The 27,245-nt window shown below is 54.2% G+C and overlaps 1 protein-coding gene and 1 long non-coding RNA gene across 2 annotated transcripts in view; one reads left to right on the top strand and one right to left on the bottom strand.

The window, feature by feature from the left end:
• The window catches only part of LOC146424144 (uncharacterized), a 502,567-nt gene that overhangs the window by 423,147 nt on the left and 52,175 nt on the right, over positions 1-27,245 (top strand). The gene's annotated exons all lie outside the window — the stretch shown is intronic.
• Positions 12,826-13,298, bottom strand: LOC146424161 (uncharacterized). The gene is made up of 2 exons (XR_014847132.1): positions 13,233-13,298; positions 12,826-13,120 (listed from the first exon to the last, which is right to left on the bottom strand). It is a non-coding gene; the product is annotated as an uncharacterized LOC146424161 (long non-coding RNA).

Below are 27,245 nucleotides of genomic sequence, written 5' to 3' on the forward strand. Positions count from 1 at the left end.
TTTCCTACAGAAATCCAAAAAATAGTTTGGGATAGTGCTAACAATTTTGAAAAGGACCTCCAATCTTGGTGGAAGTTAGTAAATTTTACCTATAATCATGTTAGTAACACTGCTACAGCTTATGTGTTAACTATTCACAATGCTTCAGTATCTATGATTTATCCTGTTTTTGCATTAGGCTTGAATCACAATGGGACTATACTCTATCCTTTTGAGCACAGAGCATGGGCCCAAAAGGTGAATGATAAATGGCAAACAATAGACCTGGAATCCTGCATTGTGCGGGAACAACTAGGAATTATCTGTGAAAGTAGCACCATCAGAACATGAGATTTTTGTTTAGACACTGACCAAAAGGTTTGCCATTTTGAAGTTCTTCCTGATGCTACCCTAAAACTGTTATAATCTATGTTGGCAAAGGTTGTGTGTGCTTAAGTACGATTTGTAGTAATATCACAGTAAGAAATGTAATAGCTTATACCAGTAATCATACAAATATTTGTAATTTTACTGAAATAGCAGGATGTGACTCCTCTTACTCAGCTCCAGTCGCTTCCCACCAAATTCTGAAATCTGATATCACATTGATTCATATTGAGCAAGCTGCGTGGCAAAAAGTAATGTAAAAATCTTTGCTATCTTGTTTCCCTTCCTTCCCTTCTCTCCCCTTCCCCCCTCCGTAGTGTTACCACCATGTGGTCCTGAAGACAACTCATCCAGAAGACACCTCATCACAAAGAAAGACAACTCACCCAGAAGATGACTCATCATGAAGAAGACAACTGATCCTGAAGATAAATGTTGAGCCACCGGGTGGTGTAAGGGTCGATCCAAGAATCAAGTTCTGTCTCAACATTTCTCATCAGAAATTACAGGTGCAGGACTCACGCAGAGAATGCTGTGTACTTACCTAAAGCTGATATGGAGCGAATGCTTTGTGCCTGCCTAAGGTAGTACAGAACGAAGACTTTGCACCTGCCTGAGTTGATGCAGAACAATGGCCTTGTGCTGCCAAAGCGGGTATGTGATGAAGGCTTTGCACCTGTTGCCCTGACACCCATTGTAAAAAACCTGCCGACCATGCCTCGGACACTCCTCCCTTGACCCTGCCAAGTGGAGTTTGGCAAATCTCCACAAGAATTAAGGGGGAGCAAAGGCCGGTCGCAAAAAGGGACCAGGTGTATGGACTAAGCATAAAAGACAGTTCTGGAGTGGCTGAACTCCACAGATCTTACCCACCAAAAGATCACATCGATCTTTGCAGAGGCCAAGGAACGCCGACTGGACGGGACGCCAGGGACGCTGGACGTCTGTGGACCCGTGGTGGTAGCTATAGTCCCCTTTCCTTCCCTTTCCTCCCCATCTTTTCCCAATTTTCTCTCTTTCTCTCTCTATCGCAGGCTACTTTACAGGCCAAATTAATAAAGTTCCCCCTTGGATTGAAATTTAACTCCCTTGAATTGTTGGATTTTGTGTTTTCTTTTCCTTATTGCACTCTGAGATCGTAGCTGGTATGAACCATCACGCATCCGCTTATGAGTGGACCATGACAACATTCTTTTATGATGCTCACAATCTTGACTCTTTACGTTTCGTTACCTCCTGGGAAAGAGTCTTCAGAGTCAGTCACACAGCTTGAATTGAGCTTAAGAAACTTATTCATATGGCCTCACTCTGCGAGCCAGGCTCCAACATGTCCCCAGGCGGCAGTTGGAGCAGAACACTGCAGGCAGTGATGGCAGGTGGGGACAAGCAAGGCAAAGGTGTCTCTGATGCTGAGCCAACCTGGATGTGTTTCATGACTCCAAAGGGCCAAGGCCTGAGCTCCAGCCCCTGGCAAGGCAGATCCTGTCCCTCCCTCAGTGCTCAGGGCTCTTTCTGGGGCATTGGCATGTGGGGATGTGCAATGGCAAGGGCAGGCTGCTGGGCAGGGACAAGGAGGCCATGAGGCCCCAGGGCTGCAAGGGTCACTTGTGTCCTGCTGGCCTCAGGGCCAGGGACAGCAGCCATGGCCAAAATGCTGCACAAGTTGGCTCTGTCAGGACCTTGCAGCTCCTGCACATCCCTCTGCCCTCTCCAGCCCAGGCGGTCCTACGCTGTGTAGGTGGGGCATTTGGTCACTGCCCCAGCCCAGCCACTGCAGCCTCTGGTCCAGCCCCAAAGTGGATGCCAAGCCCCTGGCACCCCAAAAGCCCCACCTGTGAGAGGGAGCAGAGCAGGTAAAGGCTGTGACACAGGTGTGACACTGACATGTCCCACAGCCCCGGAGCTCACAGCAGCTGAGATGGAGCTGGATCCAAGGCCCTGACTGTGGATCTCAATCTCTCACTCTCTCTATTTTCTCCTGACTTCCTCTTCTCAAAATCTGGATAACTTGAAATTGGATGGGTTAGAGTTTGCTGTGACAGTGCTTTGTGAATTGCATTACTGTAGTTCCATCTTTAATAGAAGCTATCAGCTAAGTGAAATACTCTTCCTCTGTTCAATTGTTACATCATTGGTTATAAGTTAGGTTAAATACAGTTAAGAGCTGTTCTTCTAATAAGTTATTAATTTTAAGATATAAGTTTAGGTTACAGTATAAGTGAAGTTCTGTTGAGTTTGAGGGCTCTCAGGCTTTTAGGCCATACTGATCTCTTCCCTCACTGTCTTTTTTCAGAGGCACCCACACACACACACACAGTGCTGGTTCTCAGTTCATTTCTGGTTTGATTGCCTGAAATTCCTTGGTTTCATTGTTGCTTTTTTCCCTTGGTGTGCCTGAACTGTCCAGTCAGGAGCAGAGTGACACTTGCCAAGGAACTGTCTTGTGCTGTCACTTAATATTAAACCTGATTTTTGCTGATCCCTCGCTGGGGATTTTTTAAGTGCTCTCAAGCCCTCATTTGTAAGAGGGTGAAGGAGCCCCGGTCCAGGCTCTCACCCTGGGGGACACGGGGACACTGCTGGGGGGTCCCTGTCCCCCTCTCCCAGCCCCCAGGGCCCTGTCCCCCCTGTCCCTGTGTCAGGCTCTGGGGGTCTATCTCATGGAACATCCTCTGGGGGAGGCTTTGGCACTGGGGGGTAGGGGGGACCTGGGGGGACAGGGGACCCTGCTGTGCACGAGCAGCGTTGGACTTCTCTGGGGGAAACTGTGAGGGGGGGCTGGGGTGGAGTCACCTCCCCAGTGACCTCACACAGCTACCCTGTGATGTCACACAGCTACCTGTGATGTCACAGAGCCCCTCTGGGATGTCACAGTTCACACTGTGATGTCAAACAATCTGCCCTCGGGTGTCACACCAGCATTCTGCGACATCACAACCTGCTCTGTGATGTCACAACCCAGCTGGGATGTCACCCAGCAACCCTGTGATGTCACAAGCCACTCTGGGATTTCACAGCCTTCTCTGTGACATCACACAGCCCGCTCCATGATGTTACAAAGCCACACTGTGATGTCACATCCTGCTCTCTGATGTCCAACAGAGCCATCCTCTATGATGGCAGAGTCTGCTCTGCAGCCGCACAGCCCTCTTTGTGATGTCACAACCTGCTCTGTGCCACAGCCTGCTTTCTGATGTCACATCACCACCATGTGACATTACATCCTGCCCAATGATGTCATACAACCGACCGGTGATTTCACAGCCCAGTCTATGATGTCACAGCCAGCTCTGTGATGTCTCAACGCACTCTGTGACCTCACAGCCCTCTGTGACCTCACAGCCAACCTGGCATGTCATACAGCCACACTGTGATGTCACAGGCTGATCTGTGATGTCACACAGTCCCCTCTATGATGCCATGGCGGCTCCATGACCTCGCACAACACACTCTGTGACGTCACACAACTCCTTTCTGACATCACAGCTGCTCTGAGGCTCTCTGACACAGCCCCAGAGGTGCCCATGGCTATGACACAGCCCCCTCTGGGCCATGGCACAGCCCCTGCCAATGCTGAGCAGCTGTGAGCTCTGGGTGTGCCCTGCTGGTGTCCCTGAGATGGCCTGGCAGTGCCCCAGCCCTGCTGGGCTGTGCACAGGAGCTGCTCCTGGGCAGAGCTGTCTCTCTGCAGCGCTGCCGCTTGCCAGGAGCTCCTCTGTGCCAGGAGCCCAGCCCAGCTCAGCAGCACAGCAACCGCACAGGGACTGGAATGACCCTCGCGGGGCTTTGGTGCTGTTTGCATCACACTCAGTCCCTCAGAGTGTGTGCAAATAACTTCTCAAGAAGTGAAACATAAATAGAAACATTGAAGTTCCTTGTAGTGTTACTGAGTTCCACTGAGGGACATGACTGAGCAAGTGTCCCATTTGGGGGTCACCCGATCTAAAGCACACGTCCTCCCTGGGAAAATGGCCATGAGGAGTTGAACCTAATGCACAACCCAGAGTTGATGGACTTGCTGGAAAATATACCCAGTTAAAAATTTTGTATAACTGTAGTCAAAGGTTTTGTTTGTCTTTACCCCCCAAAAAAGGAATTTCAGTTTTATTTCCAGGGCATTGTTCTGCCAGGTGAGGTCTGATGGACTCAGCATATCAACAGACTGGGAGGAACCCAAAGATAAAGGTAAAAGATAAAGATAAGTTAAAGATAAAGATAAGATAAAGTAACCCAAAGATAAAGATAAATAGAAATATAAAGATAAAGTAACCCAAAGATAAAGGCAATCAGCAGAGCATCAGCAGGACATCAGTGGATATCTACAACCCCAGACCACCTCCAGCAGGGGTGAAGACATCCTGGCCCAGAAAGGAAACTGAAGAATGAAGAATCTAATTAACATCAGAGGCGAGGAGATTCAGATCCAATGAGAAAACTGAATACTGGGCGTTTGCTCAACTATAGACCAATGAACACTGACCCAATGCTTTCCTATGTATTTTTACTGTATAAAATATCTGAAAATCAGGTAAAAGCCATATATCATGGAATGATTCTCTCTGCACAGCTGGGCTATGTGTGGATGAGATGATTTCTGTGATACATCCTGGCCAGAACAATGTCCAGGTCAGATAATAAAGTAACGCCTTGACTCTCTAACATTAAAAATGTTTTGGAGGGTTTTTGTTTTTCCCTCAGATTCAGTGACAATATGAAAACTTCTACATGTGGCGCCCAAGGTGGGGCAGCAGTGATGGCTTAGATGTGTGAGACTCCACAGCAGCAGAGTGTCTGACAGCGGGAGCAGGAGAGGCGACAGGGACGAGAAAATCTCGGAGCCTGGAAGGTTGAGTCGGCCGCTCAACCCTCTGTGTGGTAAATGAGTGGATAGCAAATGTTGGCTTTCGCAGATATGAATTTAGCATTTAGAAGTGATAAGGTACTGTGTAAAGTAGCACTAGGATAAAATGTGGTATAAAATAGAATATCTCTGTTCCCAAGAATGACTTTGGTGGGAGAGCAGAGCCTTCCTGCAGTGCCCTCAGGAGATGCCCTTTGCTGCTGGAACTGCTGTGGTGGAGGCCAGCTGTGTCCCAGCAGTGCCCATGGCCTGTCCCTGCCTGTGCTCACAGCACAGCCATGCAGCAGGACTGTGACCAAGCTGCCAGAGCACTCAGGCCTTACAGCCACAGAAGGGCTGGGAAGGGGAGTGTGGAGTTGGAAGAGCAGAGTTGGAAAGAGCAAGCATACTGCTCCCTGGCTGTGCTGCTGTGCTGGGACTCTTTTCTCTCTGTCTCTGCACGTTGGCCCTGACATCGGCTTTCCTATGGCATCAGGTGAAGGATATTGGACAAACAAGTCAATGCAAGGCCCTTTATTTTATTTAAATACATAGCACAGTCCCTCATTTGCAAAGTCTCTGAGTACAATTTAAAAGGTAGACAATCAATTAAAAAATAGGGTTGAATCATAAAATTTAGTTGCACACCCATTTTGAAGAATAAAAAAATAAAACAGAACAACTACCATAACTACTGCCAATAACCTGTGAAGGCAGGCTGGGCCTGTAATAACTTGCATTAAGAGTGATGTGCAGAAGGATAAAGGAAGTTTTTCACTTCTAATAAGCATCAAGTTTTCAGTTTCCTCAGGGTATTCCTGAGCTCCTGGTTCCTCAGGCTGTAAATGAGAGGGTTCAGTACTGGAGGCACCACTGAGTGCAGAACTGGCAGTGCCAGATCCAGGGATGGGGAGGAGAGGGAGGGAGGCTTCAGGTAGGCAAATGTGCCAGTGCTGAGAAACAGGGAGACCACAGCCAGGTGAGGGAGGCATGTGGAAAAGGCTTTGTGCTGTCCCTGCTCAGAGGGGATCCTCAGCACAGCCCTGAAGATCTGCACATAGGAGAAAACAATGAACACGAAACAACCAAGTGCTAAGGAGGTAGTGAAAACAGAGACCTCCAATTCCCTGAGTTTGGAGTGTGCACAGGAGAGCTTGAGGATGTGTGGGATTTCACAGAAGAACTGGCTCAGGGCATTGCCCTGGCCCAGGGGCAGGCAAAATGTATTGGCTGTGTGCAGCAGAGCACTGAGAAAGCCACTGGCCCAGGCAGCTGCTGCCATGTGGGCACAAGCTCTGCTGCCCAGGAGGGTCCCATAGTGCAGGGGTTTGCAGATGGACACAGAGCAGACATAGCTCATGATGGTGAGGAGACAATACTCTGCTGTGATGAAGAAAAGAAAGAAGAAAACCTGTGCAGCACATCCTGTGTAGGAGATGTCCCTGGTGTCCCAGAGGGAATTGTGCGTGGCTTTGGGGACAGTGGTGCAGATGGAGCCCAGGTCAGTGAGGGCCAGGTTGAGCAGGAAGAAGAACATGGGGTGTGCAGGTGGTGGCCGCAGGCTACGGCGCTGATGATGAGGCTGTTGGCCAGGAGGGCAGCCAGGGAGATGCCCAGCAAGAGGCAGAAGTGCAGGAGCTGCAGCTGCTGCATGTCTGCGAATGGCAGGAGGAGGAAGTGGCTGATGGAGCTGCTGTTGGACATTTTCTGCCTCTGGCCATGGGGACCTGTTGATGGAGAAAAGGACAGTGACAAGTCAGGACAGGCTGCTTTGAGCCAAACCACTGCCATTCCCTGCAGACTGTCCTGCTGGGACTCATCCACCCTCGTTCCTTCTCTGGGAAAATCTTCATCCAGGTCCCTGCCTGAGCTCCACTTGTGCTGTCTGAGTGTGCCATGAGCAGCCAGGGCTGTGCGTGGGGCTCTCCAGAGCCATCCCTGCCCTGCTGCCCTGGGTTTGTGGCCATTGGCAGAGGGACAAGGCTGGGTATTCAGGATTTGTCAGTGGAATCACTCCTAAAGTAGAAATATTTGGTAGCATTTTTACTCCCAGTTTTACAGGATATGGAAGACAGGAAAGAGATGAAGGAATTGTTTTCCTCCCCTTACACCATTCCTGGTTCTCTGAGGTCAGAAAACCCCAGCACTTCTGCTGCGCTCAGAGTTTGCCACTGAGAGATGTGAGAGGCAGAGGGATTCCCTGTGGCTCAGGGCCAGGTGAGGGGCTGGATGGGCTTGTTCCCAACTGCCCTGGGTTTGCACCTTTGGCTGCAATCAGAGCACATTCCTGTGTCACCCTGGGGTGAAACCAGACCCTGCAGAGAGCAGAGGGATCACTGAATGTCTCACCCTCTCCAAAGGTCTCTAAGCAAGGTCTCAGCACTCCCTTCTGCAAGGACACTCAGGGTGCCCTTGGGAAACCCAACAGCATTATACTTTGCCGTTAGGCCAGGGCACAGGGAACTTGGCCCTTGGCTTGCTTTTCTCTTTGCTTTTCTCCCTGGTGGGAGGGGATGGAAAGGGGGCTTAAGCAGGATGCTCCCCCTCACCTGTGCGGTGAGGACTCCCCTGGCCCATCCCAAAGTACTGACGGTTGGCTTGATACTCCTTCCTTGGGCTGGAAAAGAAAAAGAGGTTTTGATATCTAAGAGCAGGTTTTGCAGAATGCCCAATGGCAGCTGGAGCTCATTCCTCAGCTGGAGAAGCATGTCAGCAGCTGGAGAGCAGCTCCAGATCAGCAAAGGCCAGAGCAGTGAGAGCGGAGTCTGGTGCTGTGAGCATGTGGCAGGGCTGGGCAAGTGCTGTGGGGCCAGGTGTCCTCTCCATGCCCCCACAGCTGATGGTTGATGCTCCTCTGGCAGGGGAAGGAGTTCTTAGTGCATCAGGGGAGCATGATGTGGCCAAGTGGACTGCGAGATGCCTGTGGTCCTCCCCAGCGTGGAAGCATGTTTCAGGCAGCTCAGGCAGTTTTTGCTGGGGGAGAAAAGGTGGCCAGGTGCATCTCTGCTGGGAGCTGCTGCTGCTGCTTTGTGCTGCTTGGAGCACAGAGCTGCTCCTTTATGCACTTGGGGGGATCAGGGAGGGAAGTGTGGTGCAAAGAGCAGGGACAGCCTGGTGAGGGTGACAGGCACTGTGTGGGAGCCAAAGGCTGGCTGGTGTGGAAGGCTTCATGAGCTACAACGCTGAGCTGATAGAAAAATATGTTCCTCTGCTGTAAAGTGCCAGAGTTGCTTGGATGGAGGCTCTTGAATTTCCTTCTCATCCTAGTGATGAAGTCCCCTGTGGCTGATCAGTGGAGGGTGCCCATGCTGGGCTCCCAGGGAGAGGCAGATTCTGTGTGCAACAGCTCTGTAGGACAAGGCTGGAGCTGCTCAGGAATGTGGAGAGCCTTTTCCAGCCTGCCTGTTCATGGGAAACCAGAGTCCTCTAAAGCCTGGCTCCTTTCTAAAGGTGGTGGTTGTTCACTGTTATATTTATTGATGAGCCTCTAGCAGAGCTGTTTTTTCCTCTGCTATGACCAGTGTTGCAGACAGTCCCGCTAGCTGCACTTTGGCAGCTGAAACTGCCCACCCACTTGTAACCATCGATGGAAGATGTTGGGGTTTTGAGTGTTCTGGACTAAAAGCAATAATAACTAGTGCCTTAATGCAGGCAGCCTCTCATCTGCTCTAGCCCTGTGTGTAGAAGTGGGAGCCAGGCTCCAAGTCCTTTTCAAATGTGATTGGACTTATTCTGCTGAAGCAACAAAAATGGACTCCATCATGTATTTACAATGTAAGAATCTTTATAGCAACAACAATCTATAGAACGTATTTACATAACACCTATCTAAATCCAAAGTAGAAATCGTATTTACAGAAGATAATACTTTCTAAAATCGACGTAGATAAAACTGCTGAAAACTTTCTAAAACATATATACAGAAGGGTGGCATCCACGCCTCAGATCGCCATCAGTCCTGGAAGAAAAGCAAGCAGCACGGTCACTGCAGTCAGGCCCTGAGGGTTTGTTCCCTGTGCCCCCAGGCTGGCACACGCTGGCAGAGCAGGACGGTGCCGCCAGCACTGAGCCCGGCTGGGGCTGGGAGCTGGGCCCAGCTGCTGGGACGGGGCTGGCGTGGCCCAAAGCAAGCGCAGGGCAGGCCGGGGGTGGTGCTTGTGAATCCACCAGAATGCAGGGATGCCCCGGGTCCCCGTGTCCCTGAGCAGGGCCACCCAGCCCAGCCCCAGCCTGGCGGCAGGGGAGCCACTGTGCCTGTGGGCAGGGCATGGGGAGCACGTGCCTGTCCTGCTGCCTGGGTCGGTTTTTATCCCAAGACCATGTCCTCCTCCTCATCTTTCTGGTCGACATCCATCTCTTCAACACAATCTTCCATTTCCACTTCCATCTGTTCCTCCGTCTCCTCCTCGTCCACCTCCATGTCTTCTTCCATCTCGTCGTCCACCTCCATCGCTTCATCCACCTCCTCCTCATCCAACTCCATCTCTTCCTCTATCTCCTCCATGTCAACCTCCATCTCTTCCTCGCCGTTCTCTTCTATATCCACATCCATGCTCTCCTCTTCATCCATCTTTTTATCGATTTCCATCTCCTCTTCATGGTCTCTGAGAGCCTGCGTAGGGAGCAAAACCTCAGAGTGGGGTCCCTGTCCCACAGCATCCCCTCAGAGCTCCAGCCCACCCGGGCTCTCACGGGGTGTCCACCTCCATGGAATGGCACTGTACCTCCATTGGGACAAATGGGAGCATCCTGCAGGGATGGATGGCAAAATCCAGGCAGCAGGCAGCGTTCAGGACTGACGGCACTGTCGGGGAACAGGTGACCAGCAGGGTGACAGCGGTGCTCTCAGAGCAGGGTGAAGGACGTGCTGACAGAGGGGCGACTGGTTGTGTTGTGCCCTTGGCTGGGCGATGGCAGTCCCAGCTGGAACACCAACTGTGACATGACAGCAGATCCAGGACCACACCCCTGTGGACCATGGCAACCACAGAATGATTGAATCCCTGACTGGTTTTCCTTGGGATGGACCCTGAAGATCATCTTGTTGCAACCTGAGCAAGCTCCCACCAGAGCAGGTTGCTCAGAGTGCTGTCCCAGCTGGCCTTGGATGTTCCCAGGGATGAGGCATGCGCAGCCTCCGTGCACAGCCTGGGCCAGTGCCTCAGCACCCCCAGTGTAAAATACTAGAGTCCTGAAATGCAACCCAAATCAGCCTCATTGGCACATTGCCCAGGCCATGGGTCCATACCCAGCTCAGGTCAGAGCTCCCTGTGCTCCCACAAGCACAGAGCCCAAAGCAAACCCTGCCCAAGGGGACACAGCATCTCAGTGTCTGTGCCACGCTGGTTCCCTCCACCCTGGGGTGCCACAGAGCAAAGATCTTCCCAAAGCATGTCTGGGTCCTGGGCACAGGAGACGCTGCAAAAGCCAGAGGCCCCACTTCTGACACAGAGGTACCTCTGTTGCCCTGCAGCCCAGTTAAAGGAGATGGACAAGTCATACAAATCTTCAGGATAGAAATTACTTTATACAAAGGAAGAATTTAAAAACAGCACTCCCTGGCTCTCAGAAATAAATATACATGTATATATACACACATATATATTGAGAGAAAGAATAATTACCATTCTGCTATGTGATTTTAAAACCAAACAAGATTAATACCAGTCTCCAAACTACTCTGCCAAACCAGTGCAAGGGGATCTAAGAATTCCTGCCACCCACCTTGCCTTGGGAGCCTAGCTGGGCATCAGACTGGGCATCAGGCATCCTCCTGCTGCCTGCACCGCCCAGCTCTCCTTGCCCCACCACTTGCTAGCAGATGCTGGGACAACAGGAGCTCTCGGGGTGCCACCACCGTAGGTTTCTCCTCTTGCAAAGCAGCCTGCCAGGCTCTGGGGCGGCTGTGCCATCCAAGTCACTCTGCGGGACACCAGGTGTCACATCTGTCCAATGACCTGCCTGCCCACACGGCTGTTCCCCCTCAGCCCAGACCTACCAAAGAATGACAACTGAACCCCTTGGCTTCGCAGCAGGGGCTTTGCTGGATTTGCCCAAAGGAGTCCACCAGGAAGACGTGCTCCTCCAGCGCTGGTGAGGCCATGGCCCGCTGAGAGTTCATGTCTGCCCGCTGGATTCCCACAGCACAGATCTTGATGCCAGCGTTTTGCAACAAAATTGCAAACTCTTTGTTGCAAACTGCCATGGTATAACCAGGAGCAGGGAATTTCTGGGCACAGGATTGCCTGCCGTCCTCATGTTGCATTCTGTTCTGTGTGCAGCACCCATTGCCCCAGCAACCCACACAGCAGTCCCCATCCCTCACGGCTCATGCTCTTCTCCATGAAAACCACTTTCTGATCGTCCTTCCAAAGCCACAAGACCCCAGTTGTGTGATGCTTGAGGGTGTTGTGGCACATGTTGCATTTTCCCAGCCACAGCAAGGCTCTCCAGTTGGTGTTCCCTGGCAATGCAAAGGAGGGAGATGAGTAGCCCCTGGTCCCCCAGCCTTAGCAGGGTACACAGAGCAGCCAAGCAACAGCTTGAGCCTGGCAAAGCAGCCCTAGTCCCCCAGCAGGTGATGCAAAGCTTTCAGCCTGATGATGAGCTCCATCTATCCTCCATCTACGCCTTCGTCCATCCATGCATGCATGCGTGCATCCATGCCCAGGTGATGGCTCAGGGAGCTCCCCTCAGCTCCGGGGTGCCCGGGAGCAGGGGGTGCCCACAGCCCAGTGCTCCTTAGCGCTGGTGTCTGGTGCCACCTGGTGCAGTGCCATTGGTGAGGCTCTGCAGGGCCACGCAGGCTGGGCCCTGCTCCCAGATGGAATGCCATGGGAAAGAGCCCGGTGGGATCTGTCTCTACAAATACCAAATGTGTATGGAGCTCAGAGTGGGACCGCTCTGGGCACAGGTACCCCCAACACAGCGCTCGCTCCCACACACCTCCAGGCCAGGCAACCTGGAGCAAGTGGAAACCACAACTCTGCAGATGCTGCATGTGCCCAAAGCGAATGGAAAGAGAGCTGAGGTGTGAAAAATAAAGATTGTTTATTTACAGAAGAGCAGCAACAAAAATGAACTCCAGAACATATTTACATTGTAAGAATCTTTATAACAACAACAATCTATAGAACGTATTTACATAAAAGCCTATCTAACAGCAACGAATTGAACGTATTTACAGAAGATAATGCTACCTAAAATCTACGTAGAAAAAAAACACTGAAGAACTCTTTCAAAAACGTATATACAGGTGGCTGGCATCCACGCCTCACATGTCCATCAGTCCTGGAAGAAAAGCAAGCAGCACGGTCACTGCAGTCAGGCCCTGAGGGTTTGTTCCCTGTGCCCCCAGGCTGGCACACGCTGGCAGAGCAGGACTGTGCCGCCAGCACTGAGCCCGGCTGGGGCTGGGAGCTGGGCCCAGCTGCTGGGACGGGGCTGGCGTGGCCCAAAGCAAGCGCAGGGCAGGCCGGGGGTGGTGCTTGTGAATCCACCAGAATGCAGGGATGCCCCGGGTCCCCATGTCCCTGAGCAGGGCCACCCAGCCCAGCCCCAGCCTGGCGGCAGGGGAGCCACTGTGCCTGTGGGCAGGGCATGGGGAGCACGTGCCTGTCCTGCTGCCTGTGTCGGTCTTCATCCCAAGACCATGTCCTCCTCCTCATCTTTCTCGTCGACTTCCATTTCTTCAGTATAATCTTCCATTTCAACTTCCATCTCTTCCTCCGTCTCCTCCTCGTCCACCTCCATATCTTCCATCTCCTCCTCCTTGTCCACCTCCATGTCTTCCTCAATCTCCTCCAAATCTATCTCCATATCTTCCTCTCCGTTCTCTTGTAGATCTACCTCCATCTCTTCTTCTTCATCAGTCTTTCTGTCAATTTCCATCTCCTCTTCATGGTCTCTGACATCCTGCACAGGGAGCAAAACCTCAGAGTGGGGTCCCTGTCCCACAGCATCCCCTCAGAGCTCCAGCCCACCCGGGCTCTCAGGGGGTGTCCACCTCCATGGAATGGAACTGTACCTCCATTGCGACAAATGGGAGCATCCTGCAGGGATGGATGGCAAAATCCAGGCAGCAGGGAGCGTTCAGGACTGATGGCACTGTAGGGAAACGTGTGACCAGCAGGGTGGCAGGTGTGCTCTCAGAGCAGGGCAAAGCACGTGGCTCACACAGGGGCGACTGGTTGTGTTGTGCCCTTGGCTGGGCGATGGCAGTCCCAGCTGGAACACCAACTGTGACATGACAGCAGATCCAGGACCACACCCCTGTGGACCATGGCAACCACAGAATGATGGAATCCCTGAATGGTTTTCCTTGGGATGGACCCTGAAGATCATCTTGTTGCAAGCTGAGCAAGCTCCCAGCAGAGCAGGTTGCTCAGAGTGCTGTCCCAGCTGGCCTTGCATGTTCCCAGGGATGAGGCATGCACAGCCTCCGTGCACAGCCTGGGCCAGTGCCTCAGCACCCTCAGTGTAAAATACCAGTTTCCTTAGAGACAAGCTAAATTGACCCCCTTGCAGTTGAAAGTCATTCCCCCTTCTCCTCTCCCCACATCTTTCCCAGTGGTCCCTGCAAGTCCTGCATGGCCGCAGTGAGGCTTTCCCATGGCCTTCTCTCCTGCAGCCTGAGCATCCCCAACTCCGTCTTCATGGGAGCTTAGAAAGTCAAGCAAAACAGGCAGAAGCACTGCTGGGCTCCTTCTTTCTCCACTCTGGCCACTTCCTTCTCCTTCCCTGAGCCCTAGGTGTGAGTGTAAGTCATCTCCTAGTCTGCCACTTCTGCAAGCCACACGAGTCATTTTGATCCTGGAAACCTCAGCAAGACATACTTTACTTTTTCCTTTCCAGTACAAACACTTTTTCAGCTTTTAAAATCTGAACAAATAGACAAGATTTTAAAAACAATAGGACACGGTCTTCTTTTACCAGGATCGCTTATCAAGTGCCTCAGAAAGCTGCCCATGCAAGGACAGCCCCGTGGGCACCATTTCCTTACTCTGCAAGCATATTAAGAATATGCCCAGCTTGGTACAAAGTTCCTTTCACTTTTTAAACATGAATAGCTGAGAACTGAAATAACAAACTGTCCATAGCTTCGAGTGACTAGTCAGGAACAGTCCAACATAGCACCATTTTCCGGAAGGTCAGACTTCTTCCTTGTCCTAGTCTTGTTATGGGCAGTCCTGGCTCCCTCTTTTCTGAGGAAGCTCTTCCTGCTCAGCCACTCTAAGGCAGCCCTGGCCATGGCCCAGGGAACCTGGCCCTTGGCTTGCTTTTCTCTTTGCTTTTCTCCCTGGTGAGAGGGGATGGAAAGGGGGCTTAAGCAGGATGCTCCCCCTCACCTGCGCGGTGAGGACTCCCCTGGCCCATCCCAAAGTACTGAGGGTTGGCTTGATAATCCTTCCTTGGACTGGAGAAGAAAAATAGGTTTTGATGTCTAAGAGCAGGTGTTGCAGAATGCCCAATGGCAGCTGGAGCTCGTTCCTCAGCTGGAGAAGCATGTCAGCAGCTGGAGAGTAGCTCCAGATCAGCAAAGCCCAGAGCAGCGAGAGCCGAGTCTGGTGCTGTGAGCATGTGGCAGGGCTGGGCAAGTGCTGTGGGGCCAGGTGTCCTCTCCATGCCCCCACAGCTGATGGCTGATGCTCCTCTGGCAGGGGAAGGAGTTCTTAGTGCATCAGGGGAGCATGATGTGGCCAAGTGGACTGTGAGGTCCCTGTGGTCCTCCCCAGCCTGGAAGCATGTTTCAGGCAGCTCAGGCAGTTTTTGCTGGGGGAGAAAAGGTGGCCAGGTGCATCTCTGCTGGGAGCTGCTGCTGCTGCTTTGTGCTGCTTGGAGCACAGAGCTGCTCCTTTATGCACTTGGGGGGATCAGGGAGGGAAGTGTGTTGCACAAGAGCAGGGACAGCCTGGTGAGGGTGACAGGCACTGTGTGGGAGCCAAAGGCTGGCTGGTGTGGAAGGCTTCATGAGCTACAACGCTGAGCTGATAGAAAAATATGTTCCTCTGCTGTAAAGTGCCAGAGTTGCTTGGATGGAGGCTCTTGAATTTCCTTCTCATCCTAGTGATGAAGTCCCCTTTGGCTGATCAGTGGAGGGTGCCCATGCTGGGCTCCCAGGGAGAGGCAGATTCTGTGTGCAACAGCTCTGTAGGACAAGGCTGGAGCTGCTCAGGAATGTGGAGAGCCTTTTCCAGCCTGCCTGTTCATGGGAAACCAGAGTCCTCTAAAGCCTGGCTCCTTTCTAAAGGTGGTGGTTGTTTGCTGTTATATTTATTGATGAGCCTCTAGCAGAGCTATTTTTTCCTCTGCTATGACCAGTGTTGCAGACAGTCCCACTAGCTGCCCTTTGGTAGCTGAAACTGCCCACCCACTTGTAACCATCGATGGAAGATGTTGGGCTTTTGAGTGTTCTGGACTAAAAGCAATAATAACTATTGCCTTAATGCAGGCTGCCTCTCGTCTGCTCTAGCCCTGTGGATAGAAGTGGGAGCCAGGCTCCAAGTCCTTTTCAAATGTGATTGGGCTCATCCGGGGCTCACCCGAGTCGGGCTCAGGCTCCAGTGGCTGCTGCCAGCAGCAGGAAATCGGGCAGCGCCAGGATCACCTGGCGTGGCTTTCGTCTCTTGAACAATGGCACAGAAATGTAATGCATGGGAGGAGCAAAGCCCAGAGCCCTTGGAGGTTCCAAGCCTTAACCATCAGCCCCTGCAGCTCCAAAAGCTGCTCCCCGCAGCCTGGCTCCAGCAATTCCCAAGGCTGTCGTGGCCTTCAGAGCATGACAGGGATTTTGCATCCCTGCAGCCTGATGCCAGCTCTCAGCCCAGGATTCCCAAAGGCTCAAGGAGGAAGGCTGGCAGAAGGTTTTTTACCTGTTTGGTGGCTGCAGAGGCTGCTCCTGTCAGAGTCGCCTCCCTGATGGTGACAGATATGCTCTTGGGGACACTGCTCTGCCTCAGCCCAGGAACACGAGCAGCGCCCAGTGCCGGGAGCAGCGTGAGTGGAACCTCCCCATGTGCAGAGACCCCCAGCCCTGGAGTGGCTGTGCCAGCAACCCCAGAGACCTCCAGCCCCAGGAACCTGGAGCAACACCAAACCACACCCCTGCAAACACTACCTGTGCCCAAAGAACTTGCAAAGAAATCTGAGGTGTTTCCGGAAAACAAATGACAATTTATTTACAGAAGAGCAGCAACAACAACAAGCTGCAGAACGTATTTACAATAGAAGGATCTTTATAACAACAACAATCAATAGAACGTATTTACAGTGGAACGTTCTAAGTAAAAACTAGACTCTAACAAACATATTTACAAAAGTGAACAACAAGAATGAACAGAACATATATACAGGAAGTTGTGTCCATCATCTCCATCAGTCCTGGAAGAAAAGGAAGCAGCACGGTCACTTCAGCCCGGCCTTGAGGGCTGTTCCCTGTGTCCCCAGGCTGGCACAAGCTGGCACAGGGGCACTCTGCTGCCAGCACTGAGCCTTGCTGGGGCTGGGAGCTGTGCCTCAGGCACTGGCACGGGGCTGGTGTGGCCCAAAGCAAGCGCAGGGCAGGCCAGGGGTGGCGCTTGTGCCGCTAGAATCCAGGGATCCCCCCGGGGTGCTGTGTCCCTGAGCAGGGCCACCCAGCCCAGCCCCAGCCTGGCTGCAAGGGACCCACTGTGCCTGTGGGCAGGGCATGGGGAGCACCTGCCTGTCCTGCTGCTGGGGCTCCATCCTCATCCCAGGACCATGGGCTCCTCCTCATCCTCCTCATCTACTTCCATCTCTTCATCTTCATCCATGATATCCACATCCATTGCCTCGTCTTCCTCCATGACATCAACTTCCATCTCCTCCTCATACTCATGGATATCCACCTCCATCTCTTCTTCCATACCGTCATCGTCCACTTCCATCTTCTCCTCCACATCAATCACGCTGTCTACCTCCATGGCCTCCTCAGTGTCTCTGGCAGGCTGCATCAGGTAGCACAAGCTCACAGTGGGGTCCCTGTCCCACTGCATCCCCACAGGGCCCCAGCCCGCCCGGGCAGCTGGGGGTGCCCAGCTCCATGGAATGGTACTGTACCTCCACTGGGACGGGAGAGCACATCTTGCTGGGATTGGTGGTGAGGCCCAGGCAGCAGGATGAGCTCAGGACTGATGGATAAATTGGGAGTAGCAGAATAGTGTGCAGGGTGCACGGCGCAGTGTGGTCTCCTCGCTGGCTCCAGGGTCAATGGTTGTGTTGTGCTCAACAGCAGGAGCTGGAGGCTCCACCTGCAACATGGGCTGTGACATCACAATTCTGGGAGCTGGCATGTCACAGGAGTTCCAGGGCCACCCTACACTGGGGGCTCAGGATCGTAGAATGTTCAAATCCTTAAAAGGTTTGGCTTTGACAGAACCCTTAAGATGATCTCTCTCCAACCTGAGCAACCTCCCACCACACCGGGATGCTCAGGAGCACATCTAATCTGGCCTTGGATGTTTCCAGGGCTGGGGCATCCACAGCCTCCCTGCACAGCCTGTGTCAGTGTCTCAGAATCCTCTTGGGGAAAAAAAATTCTTCCTTAGATCAGAGCCTAGTCGAGCTCCTTCAGTTCCCAGCAATCCCCCCTTCTCCTCTCACCACAGGCCCTGCTGAACACTCTGTCCCTATCTTTCCTCTGGGCCCCTCCAGGTCCTGCATGGCCATAGTGACACCTTGCTGAGGCTTTCTCCTCTGCAGGCTGAGCACCCCCATCTCTCTGAGCCATTCCCCAGAGCAGAGGGACTCCAGCTCTTGCAGCATCTGCATAGCCTCCTCTGCACTCCCTCCAACAGCCCCAACAGGTCCCTCCTGTGCTCAGGACCCCAGAGCTGGGAGAAGGGATGAGCCCTGCAGGGGCTGCAGCTTCTTGGGCAGCAGCAGCCAATTTGGTGTTCTCCCTCAAGAGGAAGTAAATACCCTCTACAGCATTTATTCCTATTTATTAAGGTCTGAGGGATAAAATCAAGGCAATGAAGCGTGTGCTGGGCAGAGTTGTGCTGCCAGCAGCAGTTCCTTGTGGAGTCTGCAGGGCTCTGTCAGGAGCAGATCCCAGGTGTCCCCTTGCCTTGGACCCCATCCCATGGCTGTGCTGGGATTTGCCCCTACAGATATCAAGTGTGTCCAGAGACACTGCAGGGAGAGTGGGACCTCTGTCAGTGGAGCCTCCCCATGCACAGGGACCCCCAGCCCTGGGGTGGCCGTGCCACCAGCCCCAGAGACCTCCAGCCCCAGGAACATAAAGCAACCCCAAACCACAACCCTGCAAACACTACCTGTGCCCAAAGGAATTGCAAGGAAATCTGAGGTGTTTCCGGAAAACAAATGACAATTTATTTACAGAAGAGCAGCAACAACAACATGCTGCAGAACGTATTTACAATAGAAGAGTCTTTATAACAACAACAGTCTATAGAACGTATTTACAGTGGAACGTTCTAAGTAAAAACTAGACTCTAACAAACATATTTACAAAAGTGAACAACAAGAATGAACAGAACATATATACAGGAAGTTGTGTCCATCATCTCCATCAGTCCTGGAAGAAAAGGAAGCAGCACGGTCACTCCAGCCCGGCCCCGAGGGATGTTCCCTGTGGCCCCAGGCTGGCACACACTGGCCCAGGGGCACTCGCTGGCAGCGCTGAGCCTGGCTGGGGCTGGGAGCCGTGCCTCAGGCACTGGCACGGGGCTGGTGTGGCCCAAAGCAAGCGCAGGGCAGGCCGGGGGTGGCACTTCTGCTGCCAGAATCCAGGGATCCCCCCGGGGCACTGTGTCCCTGAGCAGGGCCACCCAGCCCAGCCCCAGCCTGGCGGCAGGGGAGCCGCTGTGCCTGTGGGCACGGCATGGGGAGCACCTGCCTGTCCTGCTGCTGGGGCTCCATCCTCATCCCAGGACCATGGGCTCCTCCTCATCCTTCTCATCCACCTGCATCTCTTCATCTTCGTCCATGATATCCACTTCCATAGGCTCTTCTTCCACTGTCACATCGACTTCCATCTCCTCCACTTCTTCTTGGATATCCACCTCCATTTCTTCCTCCAAATCGTCCACATCAACGTCCATCTCCTCCTCCATATCAATCGCCATATCCACCTCCATGGCCTCCTTGGTGTCTCTGGCAGGCTGCATCAGGTAGCACAAGCTCACGGTGGGGTCCCTGTCCCACAGCATCCCCACAGGGCCCCAGCCCGCCCGGGCAGCTGGGGGTGCCCAGCTCCATGGAATGGCACTGTACCTCCACTGGGACGGGAGAGCACACCTTGCTGGGATTGGTGGTGAGATCCAGGCAGCAGGATGAACTCAGGACCGATGGATACATTTGGAAGCAGCTGAATAACGTGCAGGGCACAGGGTGCAGTGTGGCCTCCTGGCTGGCTCCAGGGTCAATGGTTGAGTTGTGCTCAACAGCAGGAGCTGGAGGCTCCACCTGCAACATGGGCTGTGACATCACAATTCTGGGAGCTGGCATGTCACAGGAGTTCCAGGGCCACTCTGCACTGGGGGCTCAGGATCGTAGAATGTCCAAATCCTTGAATGATTTGGCTTTGACAGAACCCTTAAGATGATCTCTCTCCAACCTGAGCAACCTCCCACCAGACCGGGATGCTCACGACCATGTCTAAGCTGGCCTTGGATGTTTCCAGGGCTGGGGAATCCACGGCCTCTCTGCCTGTACAGCCTGTGCCATTGCCCACTACACTCACAAGAAAGAATATTTTCCCAACATCCAATCCATTCCTACTCTCAGTTTGAAGCCATGCCCTTGTCGTGTCACTACAGCTCCCAACAAAGAGTTGCTCTCCCACTTCCCTGTAGTCCCTTCACACCCTGCAAAGGTGCTGGGAGGTCTCCACACAACCTTCTCTTGTCCAGGCTCAACAGCTCCAACTTTCTCAGCCTGTCTTCACACGGCAGGTGCTCCAGTGCCCTCAGTAATGTCATGGGCTATTCTGCACTTGCTCCATCAGTTGCCTGTCCTCCTGCTGTTGGGGAGCCCAGAGCTGGAGGCAGCCCTGCAGCTGGGCTGTCCTGAGAGGGGAGCAGAGAGGCAGGATGTCCTCGCTGCCCTGCTGCCCACGCTGTTGGATGACCCTGGCACACAGGGGGTTCTGGGCTGCCACTGCCCAGGGCTCGCTCCTGTCGGGATGCAGATGTGAGGCTGGTGTCCAGCTCTCGTTCTCTTGGCTGCACACAAACATCACAGCCCTGTCTCCTCGCCAGCCATCCGTGGCTTCAAAAGTTCATGACACAGGTCGCACACCAGCTCCAGCCCCACTGCTTTTGCTGCAGCTTCCCAGTTCAATCTTCAATGCGCTGGGAAACTGCTCAGTGTCATTCTGTTACTCCAATGGATACACAAACGTTTCCTTGTGCTGACTGCAAATCGTTTTTCTAGTTACACTGTGTCATTGGTGGTACTGACACAGAGTTCTTTCGATTCATTACATTTGTTGAGAGGGCAGAGTGAGTTAGGACTTGCTTTGCATGTAGACACAAAAACATAGCAATGATCTGGTGAGGTATGGATTTACTTCCATCCAAATTTGCCTCTTCCTAATACAGAAATCAGCCTCTCAATTACCCACACTGCCATTTCAAGTCCTTTTGCTGGGAAAAGTATTACCTGCAAATACACGGAAGTGTTCTGAAATCTGGTCTCCAGGTGTCCCCAAGTGAGGAGGCCCAGCAGAGCCACAGCCTTGGCTCTATGTGACACGGGGACAGAGAGCAGCCGTGTCCCCTGATCAACCGCGGCAGGGGGAGCGCAAATCCACGGCGACAGGGGGAGGAAAACATCTCCGTTTTCACTGTAGCCCGGAGCAGCCCAGACCCTGCTGAGCACCTGGGAGCATCTCCCTGCCCTGGCACTGACCAGCGACCTCCCCTGGGGACACCCGTGTGTGGGAAATCCCACTGCCAAAGGCCAGTGTCCACGAGGGAGCAGAAAGAGTCCTGCAAAAATCCCCTTGATTTGAATCAAGGGAAAGAGTTCGCTCGGCCATTCCCCTGCAGGGTCTCTCTCAAGTGTCTGGAGGGTGCAGCCTCTTTTTAATCTGAAACTGCCGATGATATATTGCCCTCTGCCTTTCCCCAGTGGCTGAGGTACTAGGAAGGGACAGGCTTCCCAAACCACCTACTACATATTCCCCCTTTGACGTGTATTCCCCACCCTGCATCATGTGCTGTATGATCACTAAAATTGGCTCTGAGCCCACCCTGGGCCCAGAAAGTAATCCTCATCAATCTCTCAAGCCTGCGCCTTTTTCCCTAGAGTTCACAAGATCAGGCTGAGCTTGGTTCTGTAACAAACCTGCACGGTTTGATGTACCTCCAGACCCCTCTCGTTTCTCTCCACAACCTGACTGCTTCTTTTCGCTTCTCTCATCGTTTCCAAAGGCATTCACACCCTTTTCACCTCCCAGCCGGGAGACTCAGCAGCTCCTGGGAAGAGCAGGGCACATCAGGCATGGCTCTGCTCCACCAGCCAGGCAAGGCACTGGCCTTGGCGATTGCCAAAGCCTGGCAGCTCTGCAGTTGCCGGCAGCCGGAGCAGCTCGGCTCCCGGAGCCTCCAGCGCCGGCCGAGCCCCCTTTGCCCCAAGGTGCTGCCGGCCCTGCTGCGGCTGCCGTGGGCAGCGGGTGTCCGGGCAGCTCCGTGCCTGCCCCGGCCGTGCTCGGGCAGCGCCGGGCTTGGAGGGGACGCTGCCCGGGCAGGGGCTGAGCTCGGGCACCTGTTGGCCCTCGGGCTCCTGTGGGAGCCCCAGCCCCGCAGCCCCAGCCCCGCAGCCCCGCAGCCGCTGCCAGCATCGCACCCCGCCGGGACTCTGTGCCGGCAGCCAGCGCCGACCGTACAGCCACCTCCGGGCATCCACGGCCCCTGCCCAGCACGGCCTGCACTGCCCCATCCAGGGCTCACCCGAGTCGGGCTCAGGCTCCGGTGGCTGCTGCCAGCAGCAGGAAATCGGGCAGCGCCAGGATCACCTGGCGTGGCTTTCGTCTCTTGAACAATGGCACAGAAATGTAATGCACGGGAGGAGCAAAGCCCAGAGCCCTTGGAGGCTCCAAGGCTTAACCATCAGCCCCTGCAGCTCCAAAAGCTGCTCCCCGCAGCCTGGCTCCAGCAATTCCCAAGGCTGCCGTGGCCTTCAGAGCATGACAGGGATTTGTCATCCCTGCAGCCTGATGCCAGCTCTCGGCCCAGGACTCCCGAAGGCTCAAGGAGGAAGGCCCAAGGCAGAAGGTTTTTTACCTGTTTGGTGGCATCGCTGCAGAGGCTGCTCCTGTCAGAGTCGCCTCTCTGATGGTGACAGACACGCTCCTGGGGACACTGCTCTGCCTCAGTCCAGGAACACGGGCAGCGCCCAGTGCCGGGAGCAGCGTGAGTGAAAGCTCCCCGTGCGCAGAGAGCCCCAGCCCTGGGGTGGCCGTGCCAGCAGCCCCAGAGACCTCCAGCCCCAGGAACAGGGAGCAACCCCAAACCACAACGCGGGAAACACTACCTGTGCCCAAAGGACTCGCAAAGAAAGCTGGGGTGTGGAAAACAAATGACAATTTATTTACAGAAGAGCAGCAACAACAACATGCTGCAGAACGTATTTACAATGGAAGAACCTTGATAACAACAACAATCTATAGAACGTATTTACAGTGAAGGTTCTAACTAAAAAACAGGAATCTAAAAAACATATTTACAAAAGAGAACGACAAGAACAAGCAGAACATATGTACAGGTAGTTTTCTGCATCATCTCCATCAGTCCTGGAAGAAAAGGAAGCAGCAGGGTCACTCCAGCCCGGCCCTGAGGGCTGTTCCCTGTGCCCCCAGGCTGGCACACGCTGGCACAGGGGCACTCTGCTGCCAGCACTGAGCCTGGCTGGGGCTGGGAGCCGTGCCTCAGGCACTGGCACGGGGCTGCTGTGGCCCAAAGCAAGCGCAGGGCAGGCCGGGGGTGGCGCTTGTGCCGCCAGAATCCAGGGATCCCCCCGGGGCGCTGTGTCCCTGAGCAGGGCCACCCAGCCCAGCCCCAGCCGGGCGGCAAGGGACCCACTGTGCCTGTGGGCTCGGCATGGGGAGCACCTACCTGTCCTGCTGCTGGGGCTCCATCCTCATCCCAGGACCATGGGCTCCTCCTCATCCACCTCATCCACCTCCATGGCCTCTTCTTCCACCACAACATCCACTTCCATGGCCTCTTCTTCCTCCGTCCCATCCACTTCCATCTGCTCCACTTCTTCTTCGATGTCCACCTCCATCTCTTCTTCCAACTCCACCTCATCAATGTCCATCATCTCCTCAACATCAATCATCACGTCCACCTCCATATCCTCCTCAGTGTCTCTGGCAGGCTGCATCAGGTAGCACAAGCTCACGGTGGGGTCCCTGTCCCACAGCGTCCCCACAGGGCCCCAGCCCGCCCGGGCAGCTGGGGGTGCCCAGCTCCATGGAATGGCACTGTACCTCCACTGGGACGGGAGAGCGCATCTTGCTGGGATCGGTGGTGAGATCCAGGCAGCAGGATGAACTCAGGACCGATGGATCCATTGGGAGCAGCTCAACAGCTAGAAGGGTGTAGGGCGCAGGGAGCAGGGTGCACGCTGGCCTCCTCGCTGGCTCCAGGGACAATGGTTGTGTTGTGCTCAACAGCAGGAGCTGGAGGCTCCACCTGCAACATGGGCTGTGACATCACAATTCTGGGAGCTGGGATGTCACAGGAGCTCCAGGGCCACTCTGCACTGGGGGCTCAGGATCGTAGAACGTCCAAATCCTTGAATGATTTGGATTTGACAGAACTCTTCAGATGATCTCTCTCCAACCTGAGCAACCTCCCACCGGACAGGGATGCTCAGGACCACGTCTAAGTTGGCCTTGGATGTTTCCAGGGCTGGGACATCCGCAGCCACTCTGCACAGCCTGTGCCATTGCCCACTACACTCGCAAGAAATAACATTTTCCTAACATCCAATCCATTCCTACTCGCAGTTTGAAGCCATGCCCTTGTCGTGTCACTACAGCTCCCAACAAAGAGTTGCTCTCCCGCTTCCCTGTGGTCCCTTCACACCCTGCAAAGGTGCTGGGAGGTCTCCACGCAACCTTCTCTTGTCCAGCCTCAACAGCTCCAACTTTCTCAGCCTGTCTTCACACGGCAGGTGCTCCAGTGCCCTCAGCAATGCCGTGGGCTATTCTGCACTTGCTCCATCAGTTGCCCGTCCTCCTGCTGTTGGGGAGCCCAGAGCTGGAGGCAGCCCTGCAGCTGGGCTGTCCTGAGAGGGGAGGAGACAGGCAGGATGTCCTCGCCGCCCTGCTGCCCACGCTGTGGGATGACCCTGGCGTGTGTGTGTGGGGGGGTTCTGAGCTGCCACTGCCCAGGGCTGGCTCCTGCTGGGATGCAGATGTGAGGCTGGTGTCCAGCTCTTGTTCTCTTGGCTGCACACAAACAAACATCACAGCCCTGTCTCCTCACCAGCCACCCGTGGCTTCAAAAGTTCATAGCACAGGTCACACGCCAGCTCCCGCCCCACTGCTTTTGCCGCAGCCTCACAGTTCAATCTTCAACGTGCTGGGAAACTGCCCAGTGTCATTCTGTTACTCCAATGGATACACAAACGTTTCCTTGTGCCGACTGCAAATCGTTTTTCTAGTTACACTGTTGCATTGGTGGTACTGACCCAGAGTTCTTTCAATTCATTCCACTTGTTCAGAGGGCAGAGTGAGTTAGGACTTGCTTTGTACATAGGCGCAAAAATGTAGCAATGATCTGGGGAGCTATGGATTTATTTCCATCCAAATACGACTCCTCCTAATACAGAAATCAGCCTCTCAATTACCCACACTGCCATTTCAAGTCCTTTTGCTGGGAAAAGTACTACCTGCAACTACACGGAAGTGTTCTGAAATCTATTCCCCGGGTGTCCCCAAGGGAGGACGCCCAGCAGAGCCACAGCCTTGGCTCTATGTGACACGAGGACAGAGAGCAGCCGTGTGCCCCGATCGACCGCGGCAGGGGGAGCGCAAATCCACGGCGACAGGGGGAGGAAAACATCTCCGTTTCCACTGTAGCCCGGAGCAGCCCAGACCCTGCTGAGCACCTGGGAGCATCTCCCTGCCCTGGCACTGACCAGCGACCTCCCCTGGGGACACCCGTGTGTGGGAAATCCCACTGCCAAAGGCCAGTGTCCACGAGGGAGCAGAAAGAGTCCTGCAAAAATCCCCTTGATTTGAATCAAGGGAAAGAGTTCGCTCGGCCATTCCCCTGCAGGGTCTCTCTCAAGTGTCTGGAGGGTGCAGCCTCTTTTTAATCTGAAACTGCCGATGATATATTGCCCTCTGCCTTTCCCCAGTGGCTGAGGTACTAGGAAGGGACAGGCTTCCCAAACCACCTACTACATATTCCCCCTTTGAGGTGTGTCCCCCACCCCGCATCATGTGCTGTCTGATCACTAAAATTAGCTCTGAGCCCACCCTGGGCCCAGAAAGTAATCCTCATCAATCTCTCAAGCCTGCACCTTTTTCCCTAGAGTTCACAAGTGCAGGCTGAGCTTGGTTCTGTAACAAACCTGCACGGTTTGATGTACCTCCAGACCCCTCTCGTTTCTCTCCACAACCTGACTGCTTCTTTCCGCTTCTCTCATCGTTTCCAAAGGCATTCACACCCTTTTCACCTCCCAGCCGGGAGACTCAGCAGCTCCGGGGAAGAGCAGGGCACATCAGGGATGGCTCTGCTCCACCAGCCAGGCAAGGCACTGGCCTTGGGGATTGCCAAAGCCTGGGAACTCTGCAGTTGCTCGCAGCTGGAGCAGCTCGGCTCCCGGAGCCTCCAGCGCCGGCCGAGCCCCCTTTGCCCCAAGGTGCTGCCGGCCCTGCTGCGGCTGCCGTGGGCAGCGGCTGTCCGGGCAGCTCCTTGCCTGCCCCGGCCGTGCTCGGGAAGCGCCGGGCTTGGAGGAGACGCTGCCCGGGCAGGGGCTGAGCTCGGGCACCTGTTGGCCCTCGGGCTCCTGTGGGAGCCCCAGCCCCGCAGCCCCAGCCCCGCAGCCCTGCCGCTGCCAGCATCGCAGCCCGCCGGGACTCTGTGCCGGCAGCCAGCGCCGACCGTACAGCCACCTCCGGGCATCCACGGCCCCTGCCCAGCACGGCCTGCACTGCCCCATCCAGGGCTCAGCCGAGTCGGGCTCAGGCTCCAGTGGCTGCTGCCAGCAGCAGGAAATCGGGCAGCGCCAGGATCACCTGGCGTGGCTTTCGTCTCTTGAACGATGGCACAGAAATGTAATGCACGGGAGGAGCAAAGCCCAGAGCCCTTGGAGGCTCAAAGCCTTAACCATCAGCCCCTGCAGCTCCAAAAGCTGCTCCCCGCAGCCTGGCTCCAGCAATTCCCAAGGCTGCCGTGGCCTTCAGAGCATGACAGGGATTTGTCATCCCTGCAGCCTGATGCCAGCTCTCGGCCCAGGACTCCCGAAGGCTCAAGGAGGAAGGCCGGCAGAAGGTTTTTTACCTGTTTGGTGGCATCGCTGCAGAGGCTGCTCCTGTCAGAGTCGCCTCTCTGATGGTGGCAGACATGCTCCTGGGGACACTGCTCTGCCTCAGCCCAGGAACACGGGCAGCGCCCAGTGCCGGGAGCAGCGTGAGTGAAAGCTCCCCGTGCGCAGAGAGCCCCAGCCCTGGGGTGGCCGTGCCAGCAGCCCCAGAGACCTCCAGCCCCTGGAACATGGAGCAACCCCAAACCACAACGCGGCAAACACTACCTGTGCCCAAAGGACTCGCAAAGAAAGCTGGGGTGTGGAAAACAAATGACAATTTATTTACAGAAGAGCAGCAACAACAACATGCTGCAGAACGTATTTACAATGGAAGAACCTTGATAACAACAACAATCTATAGAACGTATTTACAGTGAAGGTTCTAACTAAAAAACAGGAATCTAAAAAACATATTTACAAAAGAGAACAACAAGAACAAGCAGAACATATGTACAGGTAGTTTTCTGCATCATCTCCATCAGTCCTGGAAGAAAAGGAAGCAGCAGGG

Source organism: Lichenostomus cassidix, unplaced genomic scaffold (genome assembly GCF_008360975.1).
Source record: "Lichenostomus cassidix isolate B80296 unplaced genomic scaffold, HeHo_3.0 HiC_scaffold_42, whole genome shotgun sequence".
NCBI lineage: Eukaryota > Metazoa > Chordata > Aves > Passeriformes > Meliphagidae > Lichenostomus > Lichenostomus cassidix.